The sequence below is a fragment of the Aotus nancymaae genome, unplaced genomic scaffold (genome assembly GCF_030222135.1).
Source record: "Aotus nancymaae isolate 86718 unplaced genomic scaffold, 86718_ANA_hifiasm-v0.15.2.pri h1tg000019l, whole genome shotgun sequence".
Taxonomy (NCBI): Eukaryota; Metazoa; Chordata; class Mammalia; order Primates; family Aotidae; genus Aotus; species Aotus nancymaae.
In genome coordinates, this window is record NW_026988431.1 from 25,436,469 (window position 1) to 25,455,064 (window position 18,596).

The 18,596-nt window shown below is 46.4% G+C and overlaps 1 protein-coding gene across 2 annotated transcripts in view; it reads left to right on the forward strand.

Moving 5' to 3' along the window:
- SH3BP5 (SH3 domain binding protein 5) overlaps window positions 1–18,596 on the forward strand; it is a 77,698-nt gene that overhangs the window by 31,135 nt on the left and 27,967 nt on the right. Inside the window, exon 1 of one of the 2 annotated variants that reach the window (XM_064378675.1) lies at window positions 11,313–11,529. The exons of the other annotated variant lie outside the window; for it this stretch is intronic. The gene's annotated coding sequence lies outside the window, so the exon portion shown is untranslated. Of the gene's footprint in view, window positions 1–11,312; window positions 11,530–18,596 lie in introns of those variants that run through there. 2 annotated transcript variants of the gene reach the window in all.

Sequence of the window (18,596 nt, forward strand, 5' to 3'; positions counted from 1 at the left end):
AAGTGTCCACTTGTAAGATGTTTAGTGAGGCCCCACACGGTGGCTCATGCCTGAAATCCCAGCACTCTGGGAGGCCCATCACTTGGTGGGCAGATCACTTGAGGTCAGGAGTTTTGAGACCAGCCTGGCCAACATGATGAAACCCCATCTCTTCTAAAAATACAAAAATTAACCGGGTGTGGTGGTGGGTGCCTGTAATCCCAGCTACACTGAAGGCAGAGGCATGAGAATCGTTTGAACCTGGGAGATGGAGGTTGTGGTGAGCCGAGATCGTGCCACCACACTCCAGCCTGGGCAACAGAGTACTGCTATGTCAATAAAAAGAAAAAATTTAGTGAGAAATAACAGTGAAAATTTCCTGAGCCCCTACTGTGTATGTGCACAGGATATTTTGTACTGTGGGGGAGATATCAGTAGGATGGACCTTTTGGAAATAAAGTCCCAGAAATCTAGGAACATATTAAGATAGACCCATAGAGAATAAGGGCCAGGATTTAACCATTCCTCTTCTTGTTCCTATCTCTCAAATTTCCCTTCAAGGAATCCCTTTTCTGCTTTGGGAGTTCTTTTTTGTTTTTGTTTGGTTTTTGAGATGGAGATTCGCTCTTGTTGCCTAGGCTAGAGTGCAGTGGTGTGATCTCTGCTCACTGCAACCTCTGCCTCCCAGGTTCAAGTGAAGCGATTCTCCTGCCTCAGTCTCCCGCGTAGTTACAGGCATGCGCCACCACGCTTGGCTAATTTTCTAATTTTAGTAGAGACTGGGTTGCTCCATGTTGGTCAGGCTGGTCTTGAACTCCCGACCTCAGGTGATACGCCCACCTCGGCCTCCCAAAGTGCTGGGATTAAGGTGTGAGCCACCATGCCCAGACCTGCTTTGGGAGTTGTACTAGGATCCTCTCTGTGTGTTTGGGTTTTATGCTCTCAACCCCGGGCTGAAGTTTCTGGTGGGACCTTGCTAAATATATATTGCCTTTATTCCTAGACAGAGTGGCTGCCTGAAGCCCTTCTTCCTTCCCTGGCCTGGCGCACTGGGCTGTATGCTTCAGAGTTCTGATTGCTCCTAGGTTTGCACAAGCCCTGAGCAGCCGCCACTCCCTCCCTTTCTCCATCTCCAGCTGGGCCCTGCCCAGGCCTCTAGAGTTCCTGGGAGAAGAAACCCTGCTCCAAAAGGTACTTTCCAATTTCCACAGATTCCAGAACCCTGAGGCATTCCCCCTCCAAAGTGTCCATGTCCCATCAATCTTTGAGAGGCCCCCCCAAGTTGAGGACCGTGGACCAAGGTTGTATCACTCTTGACCCGAAACAAAAGTATGGAGGGTTCAGGTTAGGTTTGAGGAGAAACTTCTGAGGATCTAATTCAAACACTGGATAAATACTGAGGAGTTCAGAAAGCCTCCTTTCCTGAAAGTCTTTAATACTGGGACTTCTGGTTCTGTGCTGCCATTTAGCCCACACATATCTAGTCAAAGCAGCCCATGTGCCCATACTGCAGAAGGATTGAAGGATGGTTTGTAAAGCATCCCCTTAGAGTCGTGGCAGTGGCTTCTCTACCTGAAGTTTTCCTTGCCTGGTCCCTGAGCTCAGGTTTGGGGGCAGAGCTGGCCCTCGGGGGCTTTGTGTCAGGATTTCTGGAGGCTGGTCCTCTGATTCAGGTCGCTCCCTTGGCTGTGCGTTGTCACACGTGCACCTACCTCAGGTCTTTGGACTTGCCATTCCCTCTGTTTTTATTTTTATTTTTTTTGAGGCAGAGTTTTGCTCTTGTTGCCCTGGCTGGAGTGCAGTATTGTGATCTTGGCTCACTGCAACTTCCGCCTCCTGGGTTCAAGTGATTCTTCTAGCTCAGCCTCCAGAGTAGCGTGGATTACAGGTGTAACACCACCACGGCCCACTAATTTTTGTATTATTAGTGGAGATGGGGTTTTACCATGTTGGCTGGGCTGGTCTTGAACTCCTGACCTCAGGTGATATACCTGCTTCGGCCTCCCAAAGTGCTGGGATTACAGGCGTGAGACACCTCGCCTGGCCCCATGCCCTCTGTTTATTGGCGTCCTCACCCCGGTATTTTCATGGCCCGATTCCTCATCTCCTTCAGGTTTCTGCTCAAATGTCCCTTTATTCATGAGGCCTTCGCGGGCTAACATTTAAAATGGTAACTCCCAGCCCACATCCCTGCCAGCCCCAGCCCCCATTCCTTGCTCTCCTTTTTCCCTGATGTACTTCTCCCCATCTGACCTGTGGTAGTTTACTTGTTTACGGTAAGCAGATCTTCACAAGGGCAGGGAGTTTTGTCTATTTGGCTCCTTGCCAGGTCTGCAGTGCCAGCATGCAGAAGGTACTCAAATACTGTATAAATCAATAAATGATCAAACTAATGAATGATGTTGGGAGCCGCCAACAGACAGAGGTTCCTCCGCTGCCCTCCCTTGAAGTCACGAGCTTTTCCTCTCCATTGCCCCTTTACTCGCAGCCTCTTTCCCACCTGGTAGCTAGGTAAGCAGATGGAGAGCGACAGGACTGGCAAATCCAGCTCCATCTGGGTTGGGTTCATTCAAATCCCATTTGACGGGTGGGTCCCCAGCTGGCTGTGACACATCCTGGAGTGGATTTCACACCACTCCCTGCTCTTCTGTACTCCAGATCTTCTTTGATGGGAAAAGACGTAGCAGGGAGCTGGCTGGGAGGCTCCTAGTCTGTTGGGAAGCAGCGGATGCTGGCTTCTCTCCTCCTCATCCCTTCTCTTGGCCAGCGGGGACAACAGGACAATTACTGAGTCCCTTGGGCACGCAAGCCACTGAGTCATCGGATCGAATCAGATGATGCCCAGGTCCTGAGGTTGAGTGAGTCACTCTTAATGGGCAGAGCCGAAGATGAAATGTTGAGAGCGTCCTGCCTGGCTTTATGCCTGCAAGTCCTCCCCGTAATCTCCTTCCTTCTTGCAGGTGGGCAGGAAGAAGCAGGGTAGAAAAGGTTAGATTCCTAACCTAACTCCTGCCGCTCACCCCCAAGGGACCTTGTTGGCGAAGGAACTGGACAGAAATTCAAAGGCTGGGGCTTGACACGGATGTCGCATTTCATCTCCGTGGAGGGCAGGTTGTTCAGGCCAGATGGATGAGCTTGTTTGTGTGCAAATGTTCCTCTCACCTTCCTGATGGTGAGGGGGGCGATGTCCACCTCCAGCTGCTGCCAAGTGGGGCTTCCTGTTTTCTTCCTCTGTTCTTATCCCCATCCCCTTCCTTTTTATATTTACAAACCTCTCTGGCTGTGTGCAGCAGGGAATGGTGCCTGAGAGACTCCTTCAGATAGCGGTTCCTTCCAGTTCGTGTTAGGAGGCACTGCGTCCTCAGAGTCCCCTGCATCCTCATTCGTGAAATGCTGGCAGTCAAGGGAACAGCCCTGGCTATCTCAGGAGATTGGGCTTAGGATTTAAGTGAGATAATGCGTTTGACAGTGGAATCCCAGCATGAGCTTAGGTTTTGGCTTCATTAAAAAATTAGAATTTATTATAGAAAATTGAGAAAATAGAAGAAAAGAAGTCCCAGTACCTTCTCTTACTATTTGATGTATATCCCATATTTTTTTTTAAAAAAGAAATCATGATAATTACATGGTAGTCATGTATCAATGCATTTTCTACCTTTGATGGTTGTATTATGTGGGAGAAAATCCTTATTTTTAGAAAATAACAAGTATAAAAGTGTTGTGGGGGGTGATGGAGCATCAGGTCCCCACTCAAATTGTTGAGAGCAAAAAGTTCTTCATACGGTACTTTTTCTTAACTTTATGAATATTTTGAAATAAAAGCACATATGCTATTTGGAGAAAAACAAGGTACTGGAGTGGTGGTTTTATATGTGTGGAATATCCATGTCTGTCTATCCAGCATTTCAGTTGAAGGTACTTAAAAGAGAAAAACCTCCTACACTTGATTTTCTCTGAAGAGTTTACAAAGATTTGTAATTTCAGCCTGGGTAACTTAGTGAGATCTTGTCTCTATGTGAAATAAAAAAATGTAAAATTATCTGGAGGTAGTGGTATGTGCCTGTGGCCCCAGCCCTCAGGAGGCTGAAGCAGGAGGATTACTTGAGCCCAGGAGTTCAAGGCTGCAGTGAGCCATGATGTCTCTGCTGTACTCCAGCCTGAGTGACAGAGCAAGACGCTGACTCAAAAACAAAAAAAAAACAAAACAAAAAACCAAAAAACAACAATAAAAAAATAAGGAATTGTTGGGTTGGTAGAAATCATATAGGTTCATTAAAAATTTGCATCGATTGGCCAGGTGCAGTGGCTCACGCCTATAATCCCAGCACTTTGGGAGGCCAAGGTGGCTGGATCATAAGGTCAAGAGATCGAGACTATCCCGGCCAACATGGTGAAACCTCATCTTTACTGAAATACAAAAATTAGCTGGGTGTGGTGGTGTGTGCCTGTAGTCCCAGCTACTCAGGAGGCTGAGGCAGGAGAATTGCTTGAACCCGGGAGGCAGAGGTTGCAGTGAGCCAAGATCGCGCCACTGCACTCCAGCCTCGCGCCTGGCGACAGAGCAAGACTCTGTCTCAAAAAAAAAAAAAATTTCATCGATTTTGTTTTTCCTGATGTGAACTCATTTTTCAACCAATGAGTCAGATCCAATTCTGTGATCTTGAAAACCAAGTCCAAATTCTGCCAAGCGGAGGTAGAACATGACATGTGTTTTCTGTGCCACATTGGGGGCAGGGCGCTGGCTTTGCTTTGAGAGTTTTTGTCCTTGAGCCCAAGCTTGTTTTTAAGCCTGCTTTGACATATCTGCCAGGCCATCTGGCTTTCAGCATATGAGTCGGGAGCAGTCTGATGGGGGCGGAGCCTGTGTGACTCAGTGATGCTGAAATCAGGGTGTATCTTGCTTACCTGGCTCCCCCGGGGTGCCGACTGGTTTAACAGTGGCTTTGGACCTGTCATTTTATCACTGCCAGTCCCAACCCTTATTTTTTTTCTTCTTTAAGAAAATTCTGTTAAAGTACATACAACACAAAATGTACCATTTTTACCATTCTCTGTTTTTCATTTTTGCCTCTCCCTCATTTTAAGTGTTCTTAAAAATGGCATGAAGACATTCACATTGTGCATGCACATTGACTTGCTATGCAACTCTTGCCACTGTCCATCTCCAGAACCCTTTCATCTTCCCGGACTGTAACTCTCTACCCATTAAACGCTAACTCCCCATTCCTCCCCTCCCCCAAGCTCAGGCAACCACCACTTCTATTATATATTTCTATGAAATTGACTACCCTAGGTACCTCATATAAGTATTGAGGAATCATACAGTATTTGTCTTTTTGTTACTGGCTTATTTCACTTAGAGTCATGTCCATGTTATAGCATGTGTCAGAATCTTCTTTCATTGAATGTGTATACCACATTTTTTTATCTATTCATCCATGAACATTGGGCAACCCTTGTTATTTTTGAGTGGTTGGAACGTGTCAAAAGAGAGCAGAGCACTTTGCAAACTTGATGGGCAGCATAAATGCAAAAGAGTGTGGGTTAGTGTTGAAAGTTGCCTGTTTTATGTTTATGGGACCTTATAAGGCCATGTCTTACGTATAACCACCTTTAGAAAAGGAGATGAATGGGAAAATGTTTGAAACTTGTAGAGTAACTCGCAGGCTCGACTCTTAAAAGCTGTGTGACCTTTGGCAGGTTACCTAATCTCTGTGCCTCAATTTTTTTTTTTTTTATTCATAAAATGGGGTTGACTGGGTGAGGGGTCTTAGGCCTGTAATCTCAGCACTTTAGGAGGGCAAGACGGGAGGATTGCTTGAAGCCAGGAGTTCGAGGCCAGCCTAGGCAACATAATGAGATACCGTCTCTACAAAAAGTAGCCAAGCATGGTGGTGCATACCTGTGTCCCAGCTACTCAGGAGGTGGAGGCAGGAGGATCGCTTAAATCCAGGAGTTCCAGAGTGCAGTGAGCGATGATTGTGCCACTGCATTCCAGTCTCGAGAACAGGGTGAGACCCTGGCTCTTAAAAAAAGGAAAAAGTTGTATATCAGTTAGCTTTTGCTGTGAAACAAACCACCCTAAAACTTAGTGGCTTAAAACCTTTATTTAGCTCATGATTTTCTTGGCCAGTTTTTCTGATCTCGAGCTCAGCGCTGATCTCACACATGTACAGTCAGTTGGTGGGTTAGCTGGGGGCTGGCTGATCGTGACCTTATCTTTCAATTGGTTGGTGGTCAGCTAGGGTAGCAGGGGTGACTAGGCCACATGTATCTTTCATCCAACAGGCTAGTCTAGTCTTTTTCATAGTGGTGGAATTCCAGGAACAAAAAGGGTGAGCCCTTTTCAAGCCTATGCTTGTTTTATGTTTATTAACATCTTAGGGGCTAAAGTTAAAACTAAAGTTAATAAACTTTAGCCCCTAAGATGTTAATAAACATAAAACATGGGGCTAGTCCAAATTCAAGATGTTAATAAACATAAAACATGGGGCCAGTCTAAAGTCAAGAGTTGGGAAGGATAAACTCTATCTGCAAAGTATTCTAGCTACTTTTGCAATTTACTCCAGTGATTTGAATTAGTACATGTAAAGCATTTGGACCAAAGAATTTTAAGATTATCCCAGATGTATTTTTCTATTAAATGTTGAGTATCTGTGGTGAATCTGCTGCCTTGTAATAATAAAAAAAATCACCACAAATAACCTATGGGCAGAGGAGGAAACAGGCCTCTCCTGGCTGGGAGGGGGCCGTGGAAGACATAGAGATGGTGCCAGGTAGAAGAGTGAGTCCAGGGAGGTTGAGAACATAGTTATTTGTGAGGATGGAATGTGCCAGAGGATGGAAAATGATGAGGAAGGAGTAGCTGACTTACCTTCTCGCTGATCAAAAGCACTCGATGCCCAAAGGGATAGTGTCGCTTGGGCCTTGAATGGATGAAGAATCTTGTTTCTAATGAAATGAAACGGGTCAAGCACATCAATTAATATTCTGAACTATTACGTTAATTTTAGAAGAACAGAGTATTATTCTGGTCCTTTGGTGGGAAATTCTAGGCATTGATTTTGTTTGTAGAAAACCTTCCACGGCCGGGAGTGGTGGCTCATGCCTGTAATCCAGGCACTTTGGGAAGCTGAGGTGGGAGGAGGATTGCTTGAGCCCAGGAGTTCAAGACCACCTTGGGAAACATGATGAGACACCATTTCTTAAAAAAAAAAAAAAAAAAACCAGACCTGGTGGCACTTGCTTGTGGTCCCAATTACTTGGGAGGCTGAGGTGGAAGGATCGTGTGGGCCTGAGAAGTCAAGGCTGCATGCAGCTGTGATCGCACCTCTGCACGCCAGTCTGGGTGAAAGAGTGAGACCCTGTCTCAAAAAAAGAATAAAAGGAAAACCATTTCATAAGTGGAGAATGAGAGGCTGATGTTCTGCAAAGGTGGGATATAAACTCAAGGATATGTCAAATGTAGATTATTACTTTATATGTCTGTGTGGGGATTTAAAAAAATTTATTTTCTTTTCTTCAGTAGCTATTGACTGTGTACCTACTACATGCCAGGTATTGTTCTAGCCACTTGTTGGCCTCAAGCATAGAACAAAGATCCTGTCCTTATGGAGCTAACATTTCCTTCCTGGCAGTCTTATAAAAGGGTGTGGTGGAATGGACTGTTTTGAGCAAAAGTAGAATCTTTGTTACTGACCTGGATAGGGGTGTGTGTGTGTGTGTGTGTGTGTGTGTGTGTGTCTTCTCCATTTGAGATATGGAGTGAGACTATGGGGGGATTACAGTGGGCTAGGGGATTGGCAGAGAAAAGCATCTCCCCTTTGTCTGTGCTGGCCATTGTGGAGTATCCAATTGTTCTGTATCCTCCAGGAGCCCCATCTACATGCAGAAGCAAGGCAATGCTGTGGCAGAGGTAAATACAAACAGTTCTCATAATCTGTGGTAGTCATATTCTATAAAGTTGCTATAAACACTGAATTAGCAGGTACTGAGGCTTTGCTCCTAGGGGAGATAGAGGGTTAGGTTCCTGAGAGCCTTTGGTCACAACATTTTAGTCAGGTGATCAATACATAACCTTGTTGAATGTGTGTTTCTGTTTAAAGACACAAAATAAGTGTGTTTATTAACATACTTATTTGGTAAGTTTCTTACAATCAATTATATGCAATATTTCTTGATAGTAAAACACTAGCTGCAAAGGGCTGACTGTTCCCCTGATTCTGGGTGATGTGACTGTAAACTTCTTTGGCTCTTAACCTCACAATGATGCTGGCCACTCGCTTTTTTAATCTGTCATGACCTCTCAGGATTGGTGCCAGATGGAATCTACAAATCCAGCCGTATTTCCATCTTTTCTATAGCTTCATCACGCGCAACGGATGTTACTTTAGCACTTACTAGAGTGAACTCATGTTCAGATTGGCAAATTTCCTCTTCCTTTTTCTGCATGTGTCGTTTTTTGTTGACTCATTAACACTGAACTCACAGCCAACAGCGGTATAACTTCTGCCTGAAAGAAGCTCATCCAACACAAGTATTTTCTCCATAAGGCACATCACAGCCTTCTTGTACTTAGGAGCACTAGAAAGGACTTAATTGCTCTACTTGGAGGCCAATTTATAGAGAAAAATCATCAACATAAGCCACAAAAATGTGAAACACACGGCACTAAAAGGACCGTGGAAAGCACACTTGTTTACAGTATGAGAGTCGAAACAAGAAGGCAGAGAGGGTTCTTGTTGGACCTCAGCTAGAAATATGTGTATCAGGTGGCTCATTTTCTCACCACTCTGTACATGTCGATGAATGGCCCCCAAAACACTGTGAGTGTTGATTTTGGGGTTACGAATAAAACTTGGTAAGTAGGTAAATTGAGAGATACGGAAGCTGTGAATATTGAGGACTGACTGTATTTGCCAAGAGCCACATGGGGAGGCTCATTTGTTAGCGCACTGAACCATGTGGCTCTGGTGTAGATGGCAAAGGGAAGAAGCCAGGGAGTGTGTCACTGTGTGTGTGTGTGTGTGTGTGTGTGTGTGTGTGCACGCGTGCGCGCGCGCGCACAGGGGATGCTGCCCATCAGGAAGGCTTGATGGGAAAGACACACCGTGCACCCTCCCGAAGCACAAGAGGGAGGCTGGGTAGTAAGGACAGAAGAGTAGAGATCTGAGGGGAGGGGTCAGTGTGGATATGAACTTGGGTAAGGAAGCCAGAGCCTTGGAAAGAGAGGCGTAGGGGAGCTAAAGGACCAGGCAGGAAAGGAACAGTGTGGGTAGCTAAGAATGCCGTAAGCCTTGGCCTGGCCTTTGGACTTGGTTGAGAAGCTGCAAAGTAGCCATGGTGGGCTCTTGAGTCGGGGGCTTGGTTGTGTTCGAGAAATTGATGTCCTTACGTTAATAGCAGGTCCATTTTTTGAGCTCTAATGATGTATTAGGTGCCACACACACTGCTCCGTGCGGGGCTATCATTGTCTCCCTTGTGCCTTACGGTAGGAATGAAGAAACTAGTCTTGGAGCCTAAAGACTGTTATCTGGGCCTTTGTATAAACCTTTCTAAGAGAATGTGAAGGGAGACTGTAACAGACTTGTGGTTAATTCTCTATCCAGATTATCTTGTAGGGAACTCCAAGGTTTTGATCTGAATAGCCAACAGGAAGTTGATAGAGAGTGGGAATCTGGCTTTGGGAGAAGGTGGTGAGTTCACGCTTCATAATGTTAAAGTTGAAGAGATTGGGTACCTGGGGAGAAATGCCATTGGCTAGAATGCAGGGAAGCTGGGAATCAGTGGGGTGGAGGTGACAGTTTACTGAATGGAAGGAAGGAAGGAAGGAAGATGGAAGGGGAGGAGGAAGAAGAGTAATTTCAGCACTCTTTGTGTACCAGACACTTTCTAAGTGTTTTACATGCATGAGGGGGAGTTATGTGAGCGCGCACGTGCACACACACACACACACACACACGCGGACTTTTGCAGAAGAAGAAACTGGGGCTTAGAGGTTGTGTTCTCTTAAGGGGCTATCCATAGCCCTGATTTATTCAGGCGCTGCTAGGGGCCTGGGTCTGTGCTCATAGGTCTTTTATGTACATTATCTCATTTAATCCTTAGAGCAAATTGCAAGGTGATATTATTTTCTTTGTTTTTGAGACGGAGTCTCGCTCTATCACCAGGCTGGAGTACAGTGGCCTGAACTCGGCTCACTGCAACCTCTACCTCCCAGGTTCAAGCGATTCTTCTGCCTCAGCCTCCCGAGTAGCTGGGACTACAGGCACACACCACCACTCCCAGCTAATTTTTGTATTTTTAGTAGAGACGGGTTTCACCATGTTGACCAGGATGGTTTCGATCTCCTGACCTCGTGATTCACCCGCCTCAGCCTCCCAAAGTGCTGGGATTATAGGCATGAACCACAGCGCCCAGCCTGTTTTCTTTTCTTTTCTGTTTTTTTTTGAGATGGAGACTTGCTCTATCGCCCAGGCTGGAATGCAGTAGCGTGATCTCTGCTCACTGCAACCTGCACCTCCCAGCTTCAAGCGATCCTTCTGCCTCAGCCTCCCGAGTAGCTGGGACTAAAGATGCATGCCACCACACCAGGCTAATTTTTGTGTTTTTAGTAGAGATGGAGTTTTGCTACATTGGCCAGGCTGGTCTTGAACTCCTGACCTCAGGTGATCCATCTGCCTCGACCTCCCAAAGTGCTGGGATTACACGTGTGAGCCACTGTGCCTGGCCTGCAAGGTTGTATTTCATCATACTGAGGGGGAGTAATTGCTGAGGCTTGGGGACATTAAGATCACAGACCTTGTGAGGACAGGAGTGAAGGTTTAAACCCAGGTCTACCTGGTTCTGGCTGCTCCCTGGTGCCTGGCAAATCGTAGGCATTTATGACTCTGCAAACCTAAAAGACATTCTGGCACATCTGAGGAGAATGGGCCAGAGATAAGTTACTTTTAGGACTAAAGGCAGGTTTTGAGCTCATCAATGTGGGTATTTCCCTGCGTGCCCATGACTTTTCTGGGCTGGGGTAACTGAGAGGCTCCTATCTGGAGTCCTTGGGAACTTCCCCCTCTTGGGGCCCTGTTCCAGCCCTCCTAGGACTTCATTGTGGCTTTGTCATGCCTCCCTTCGTCCCAGTCACTTCCATTTCTGCAGAGCCATTTGCCTGCCTGGGGCAGGTCTTGTCACGGGACTTTGGGTGAGGAGGTCTGGCTCGGTGACGTTCATCCCTGTGGCCCTGGTCACATTCCCCCTTGGTGGCCACAGGCCAGTTCCCGGGAACTGCGTCATTCCTGCTGCCCAAAGTAAGGGCATGTAGTGGAATGACGGGGCATCTGTCTCAATTTCTAGTTCCTCGAGATTTATGGCAAGAACTAAGCATGGACTCTTAACTCTCGCTCGCCGGGAAGACCGCATCCTGCCTTACAGTCTTGGCTGAAGGTTCTGGGAAAGAAGCAGCTGCATTTGGAAGCCTGGAATCTCAAATTAGGATGGGGTCAGGAGGGAGATGAGCGGCAGTATTTGACCCAGGTTGAAGACTTCTGACGTGGAGAGGTTGGTTTTGGGGCTTCTGCCAGAAGGGCTGCACCTCCTGCTTGGCTGACTCTGCCTCCGGTGTCGGGGGCTGGGGCTGGAGCAGGGACAGTGTTGCTCATCTTGGGGTTTTCTTTTCTGATGGTGCCGTGGGCCACTTGCATTCAACCCTGTTCTGTCTGGCAGGTGGCAGGAAGCCCACGTGGGGGATCGGTTGCAGGCAGGTCTTTGCCAGGAAGCACTGGGCTGGAGGAGCTGCCCTCCATCACCCTGTCAGTTGGGAGGTTTGTCACGGGCAGTTCCCTTTTCCTTGTCATCTTAGCTTGTCACAGAGGCATGGCTGGGTCCCATTGGGTGCTGCTGGGCAGGCAGTGTGCTTTCTGAGGCTAACTGGTGTGGTTTGTCACCAGAGCATAGTGGTTAGAGGGGAAGCAGGGTGTGGAGTTTGTTCCCTGTCTGAAACCATGATGCTCTTTAGATGTTTCCTTCTTTCTTCTCATCTGCACTCTGTTTTCAGTAAAGTTACTGCATTGACAACGGATGGCCCCTTCCCCTCTGTAAACCACAGGCATTCCCTGGGAAGAGTGGTAGAGTGACTAAGTTTTCAGGTAAAGGAAATCAGACCATATTTCTGCTACTAGTTTCGTCAACACAGGCTGGACTTTTTTTCTGTTGCCTGGCAACGAGGTTTGGACCCCGGCCAGATGGCTGTGCACTCCTGGTGTACCTTCTGTTTCTCTCCTGACTTGGGGGATGCCCCTGCTTTCCTTCCTTTCTTTTCTACTTTTTCCTCAACCCTCCCAGTTGTGACTTCGTATTCTCTTCCTTCTATGAAAATCTACCTGAAGAATCTGATGAAGTTATTCATGCTGAGAAGTAAATGACTGATAAGACTTAGAGGTTTATGGTCTCTGGGCCTTCAAGTGGTTCTGACTTACAAACATCCCCATAGCTTGGAATGCCCTGCTTCCAATCTGGGGGGACTGCATATTCCCATCTCAGGGTTCACTACGCTGCAGGAACCTCTCCACATGTGAGAGACAGAACTACACGCGTTCCACCAAGTGGGAAACATTTGGAAGTCCAGGCTATAGGCAGAGTTTTCATTTCTACGCAGTGGGATGTCCTTGTGGAGTTTGAGCCAAAAGTAAGATTGGCAGATAGAATACAGGAATACAGGACATCCAGTGAAATTTCAGATCTTTTTTTTTTTTTAGTATAAATTTGTCCCGTGCCATATTTGAGACATAAGCTAAAAAAAATTGTTTACCTGAAATTCAGATTTAACTGGAAGGCCTATATTTTTATTTGCTAAATGTGGCAGCACTACAAAAAGGGAATTTGTAGTGTTGATCAGCCAGAGGGAGAAAGTAGTTTTGGGGTCAGCTGCCCTGTCTTGGGGTTCCTGAAATCACAGCATATGGAGCTGTGGTGGGATCCTGGCTCCTACTTTGTCATTCCTTAGCCTGTAGCCTTGAGTGGGCACAAGTGATCACAGACAGTAGAGTTTAGTTATACTAAAAAGCACGCGAATGCTCACGCTGCGGTTCTAGCTACTCCCAAGCCTGGTGTTTCTAGGAAGAAATTGAGTTTCTGAGATAAGGGGCTTATTTCTCTCCCCTCAACCCTCACTAGCTTGGTTGCTGAGAGCTGGTCAGATCCTGGTAGAATTCCGAAGGGCTTCATGGGAGGCCACATCAACTGGGTCTCTTCTGAAGAATCTTCTGGAATGTAGATTCCTCAGTTGTGTCTTCCCCTGTCTTCTCCAGCCACTTCCTGTTTCTGCCTCCCACCAGTTCTCTTCCCCTTCTTCATTCTCGATGGCCTTTATTAGTCTGCTATTTATTAGTTTCTTCCACGTAAACTTTCATGGGCATGGGGGAGTTTACCTTCTCGCAGAGGATGGAGCACCTGTTTGCTTCAGTTAAGGCAATGATGGGCTCCATTTAGGAAGCCTCACTTTGTAGGTTTCATTTTGAGGAAGTGGATTCTTTTTAGTTTTATTTTTTATTTTTTTGAGCTGGCGTCTCACTCTGTCGCCCAGGCTGGAGTGCAGTGGTGCCATCTTGGCTCACTGCAATCTCTACCTCCCAGGTTCAAGCGATTCTCCTGCCTCAGCCTCCCAAGTAGCTGGGATTACAGGCACATGCCACTACACCCGGCTATTTTTTGTATTTTTAGTAGAGATGGGGTTTCCATGTTGGCCAGGCTCATCTTGAACTCCTGACCTCAAGTGATCCACCGCCTTGGCCTCCCAAAGTGCTGGGATTATAGGCATGAGCCACCGTGTCTGGTCTGAGGAAGTGGCTTAAATGGAAGCAGGAAAAATGCGCCCTGTGCTCACCAATTCCCTGTCGGCCCCAAGTATATGCCCCAGCCCTTTGTCAAAGCACCATATTCCAGAGAAAGTGCTTGGTGTTATTTCTAAAATCAGTGGCATATCAAAATCTTCTGAGGTTTTCTCATTCTTTAAGTCTCTTGATCTCAGGGTAAGGCCAGTTTAGTGAAGGTTCTCCTTATATAGAGAAGGGGTGTGTCCGTTTTCACACTGACCTGGGCACTCAGCAAAGGTGGTAGAAGGTATCTGCAGTGAGTCCTTTATTGAAAGCAGCTGTTGGAAGGTTGGAAGGAAATTATGAGGTATAAGGTGCTATATTAGTTTACGTAGGCTCCTTTTCTACCTAGCCCCATATCAATACCCAAGGCCATAGGAAAATATATGGACGAACGTATGTGGCCTGAAATTCTGAAATCTACATTGCCTTGTGCACAATATAATAGCTGTATCATCTATCGATTAGGAATTATGTTTGATTGTAAGCCACAGAACTCAAAAACATGGACTAAACACACAAGGATTCCATCTCTCAACTAACAGAAGACCTAAATCAGGCAGTCCAGAATTAGTGCTGTGACTTCATGGTCATCTGAAACCTAGTGTCCTGTTTGCTGCTTACATCCTAGTATTTGAGTCCAATTTTCCGTGTCACATTGTGGTTGAAGATGGCTCCAGGAACTCCAGCCATCACGTCTGCAGAAGGAGGAAAAGAGGAAGGGATATATGTCCCTTGAATTTTAAAGAGTCTTCTTGGGAGTCCCAGACAACACAGTTTCCATTCATTGCTAGAACTTGGTCAGATAGTCACAGGTAGCTGCAAAGGAGGCTTGGCTTGGAGTCTTTTAGCTAGCCAGGCAAGGTAGTTTTAAGGATGAAGGGGGGAATGGATATTGGGAGGCAGCTAACAGACTGCCATGTTGGTACTGTAGTTTATCTTCTAAAAAGGTAGTGAATTAGAAGAAGTTAAAGGTGGGCATATGTTACCCACAGAGCAGGCATAAGACTCCTTTGAGCAGGTAAATACAGTAACTACCCGTGTATCTTTGTGTTACGTCACTTCCCTCCCTTTATGTTATATGGAAAACCTCCCTTCCCATTCTACATTGTGTTGGAGCTTTACAAGGAAATGCTAGCTTCTTATAAAGTGTGTGTTTTGTAAAGTCACAGAATCCATTCATTCATACTTCAACAAATACTAAATGACTCATTTCTCATTGTCACTCTTTTGGTGCAATCCCTCATGTCTTACCCAGAGCATTGAAATAGCATTTTTTTTTTTTTTTTTTTGGAGACAGGGTCTCACTGTGTCACTCAGGCTGGAGTGCAGAGGGCTATGATCCTGGCTTACTGCACCCTCTACCTTCCAGACTCCAACAATCCTCCCACCTCACCTTACAGGTGCACACCACTATGCCTGGCTGATTTTTGTATTTTTAGTAGAGATGGGGTTTCACCATGTTGCGCAGGCTCGTCTCTGAAGCGATGCACTTGCCTCAGTCTCCCAAAGTGCTGCGATTGCAGGTGTGAGCCACCGCCCCAGGCCTGAAATAGCCTTTCAGCTGGTCTTCCTGCCTCCTGGAACCTCCATCTCTCCCTACTTCCGCCAAGCTGAATTATCTTGCCAGAGTCAGTTCTGCTGTTAGTCCTGCTAAAAACTTTAGTACATATGATGATTAATTTTATGTGTCAACTTGACGGGGCCACAGTGTCCAGATATGTGGTCAAATATAATTCTGGGTGTTTTCTGTGAGAGTGTTTTTGGATGACATTAACATTTAAATCAGTGGACTTTGAGTAAAGCCGATTTCCCTCTCCAATGTGGGTGGTCCTCATCCAGTCAGTTAAAGGTCTGAATAGAGCAAAAGAGGGACATCCCACAAGCAAGAGGGAGTTCAGCAGCAGACAGCCTTCGGTCTTGAACTGAAATATAAGTTCTTTGCTGGGTCTCCAGCCTACTTGGAGACTTTGAACTCTGCAGATTTTGCACTTGCCAGCCTCCATAATTGCATGAGCCAATTCCTTATACTATGTGCTTCTCTGTATAAACATCCTATTAGTTCTGCTTCTTGGGAGAACCCTGGCTAATACAGAATGTTTCTTCTGTCTCCAGTGTCAAGCCCAAATCTGACCACAGCGCATGAGGTTTTTCCCGGCCTTGGCCCCTCTTGTCTTTCGGCATCTGCACTTCTCTGTGCTGAGGTTCAGCGTGTGTGCGCGTCACTACTTACAATTGCGGGGTACGTTGTGGTGTTCTAGTCATGATTTCTGAGGACAGCAGGGAATGTTTTGCATCATTGCATAATCTGTTCTTTCACTGTGTCTTTGTTCTTCCCAGACCGACTAGCTCTGTGATGTTCAAAATAGCAGCCATTAGCCACGCATAGCTGCTTAAATGTAAATTAACTAAAATTAAACCAAAAATTCATTTATTCACTCTGGCTGGCCACATTTCAAGTGCTCAATAGCCACACGTGGAGGCTGGCTACTATTTCAGGATAGTAGATAAAGAACATTTCCATTACTGCAGAAAGTTCTGTTGGACAGCACTGCCTAGCTTTTACCCTTTGCCGGATTAAAATGAAGGCACAAGTCAGTGTAGCTTCTATGAACCCTTCCTGTAGCCCCGCTCCCTCAGCTTTTTCTCAGCTCTGCTTCTTTGAGGATTTGAACATTGTGGATGTTATCCTCTCAAAACAGACATGTGCATGGGTGCATAAATTATAACTTCAAGGTATATATCACATCCGCTTAAATATTCCTGTCATGTGGGGTAATACCCGCAAGCTAATGCTACATAGCGCTTGCTTGTATGACACTCTGTTGCTTACTGTGTGCTTGTTCTCAGCACTTAATACGTATTAACTCACTTATTCCTCGCAGCAACCCCATGAGCTAGGTTCTGTTATTATCTGTGTTTTGCAGGTGAGGAAACTGAGGCACAGAGAAGTAAGAAAGTGCTTAGGGTCACAAAGCTAATGAGTCTAGAAGCCTGAATCTCGATCTGTGTTCCTAGCCTGTAAAGCATGGGTTAAGATGCCTGCCCTGGAATCGTGAGCTTGAGAGCAGAAACTGCGTCCTATCCTTTCTGCATCTTCATGTTGTGTGGTGCAAAGTAAAGGTGGAAAATGAGTACTTGCTATAAAGAGGAATGCTTGTGGCCTGGCACGGTGGCTCATGCCTGTAATCTCAGCACTTTAGGAAGTGGAGGCAGGTAGATTGCTTGAGCCTGGGAGTTTTCAAGACCAGCCTGGGCAACATGGCAAAACCCCATCTATATAAAAAATTAACTGGGCTTGGTGGTGTGCTCCTGTAGTCCCAGCTACCAGGGAGGCTAAGGTGGGAGGATCTCTGGAGCCCGGGAGGTTGAGGCTGCACTGAGCCATGATTGTGCCACTGCACTCCAGCCTGGGTGACAGAGTGAGACCCTGTCTCAAAAACTAAACAAATAAATAAAGGAATGTTTGGAATTGATAGAATTACAAAGGCTTAAGGTGTAGTCATCTCAGCCCTGAGACATTTGGATTCCTCTGTGTGGATATATTATCCTTTTTCATTCTTAGTTCCATTGGCTGCAGTTTATTTCCAGCCATTTAGAGCTGGGAGGAGGCCCCTGAGTTCCTCAGACCTGCTTTGCTTGGCAGTACCAGGTGGAAGGGAGATTTGCCAGGATCCTGGGCTCACTTGGAGAGCCCCTGCCACACCAGCTCGGGCCAATCCCGGCTCCTCAGGTGGGGGTGGAGCTGCTGCCCTGGCCCTGTCACAAGGTCATTACCATCCTTTCTACAGATCCCTGGGTGGCCTGAAATGGTGTGGCCTCCGGCAGCCAGAGGGGCCCCTGGCTGTGTGTGCCCTTGTGCCCGATGCTATTTCTGACCGCCTGCTCTGGCCAGGGGCCCCTGGCTGCAGCCATGCTGAGTGTCTTTGCACTTGCATGATAACAGATCCCTCAGATTTTTTATATGCTGTGCTCACCAGAAAGGTATGTTGTGTTAACTCCTGTTTATATTAAGCCCTCATTTTTATCTGTGTCCCTCTGACCTTGAAATTCCTTTGCAGATCTTCTTGAAGGTGGTAGTTAAAATTAAGCCAAGTTATGCTGATCCAGGAGCAAGGTTAGGTTGGAGGTGGGGGTTTGACGTTTCAGTGAACCAGTCACTCCTTTGGCTGTGCTTAAGTGTAACGGGCAAGAAACAGTGCTGAATGACCCAGGGACGTTGGAAACCTGGAGGAGGTGGGAAGAGGAGAGCCAGCGTTCCCGGCTACTGGAGGGCTTGGTGTAGCACCTGTTTCTAAGTGCAGCTTCTCCACATTCCAGTGTTGGGGACTCACAGTGCCTTCCGGGAGTCTGCAGTCCTGTTGAGAAGACCAAGTGAATAGTAAAATAATTCATGAGATGTGTTCCTGATATGTTCATAGTGTTGGGCAGTTTTCAAAGTATTTTTTCACATACACTATTTTATAACTTGGCAAACTGAGGAAACAGGTACAGAAACTTTGTCCTGTGAAGTCAGAGAGGGTAAATTTTTTCCCAGGCTTGAGTTTCCTGAAGCTTCACTGGGATCTGGGTTATATATCGCCCAGCTTGGAAGAGGTGAGGTTGAGTGGAGGGGGGAATGAGTTAGATCTTGAGAGAATGGCATTCACATGACATGACTTAGAGTATATAGATTGATTATTCAGGTGAGTTTTTACATCACCGTAAATGGCCATTTTCAAGGATAAACACGTTCAGATAGACGTGTCTAATTGC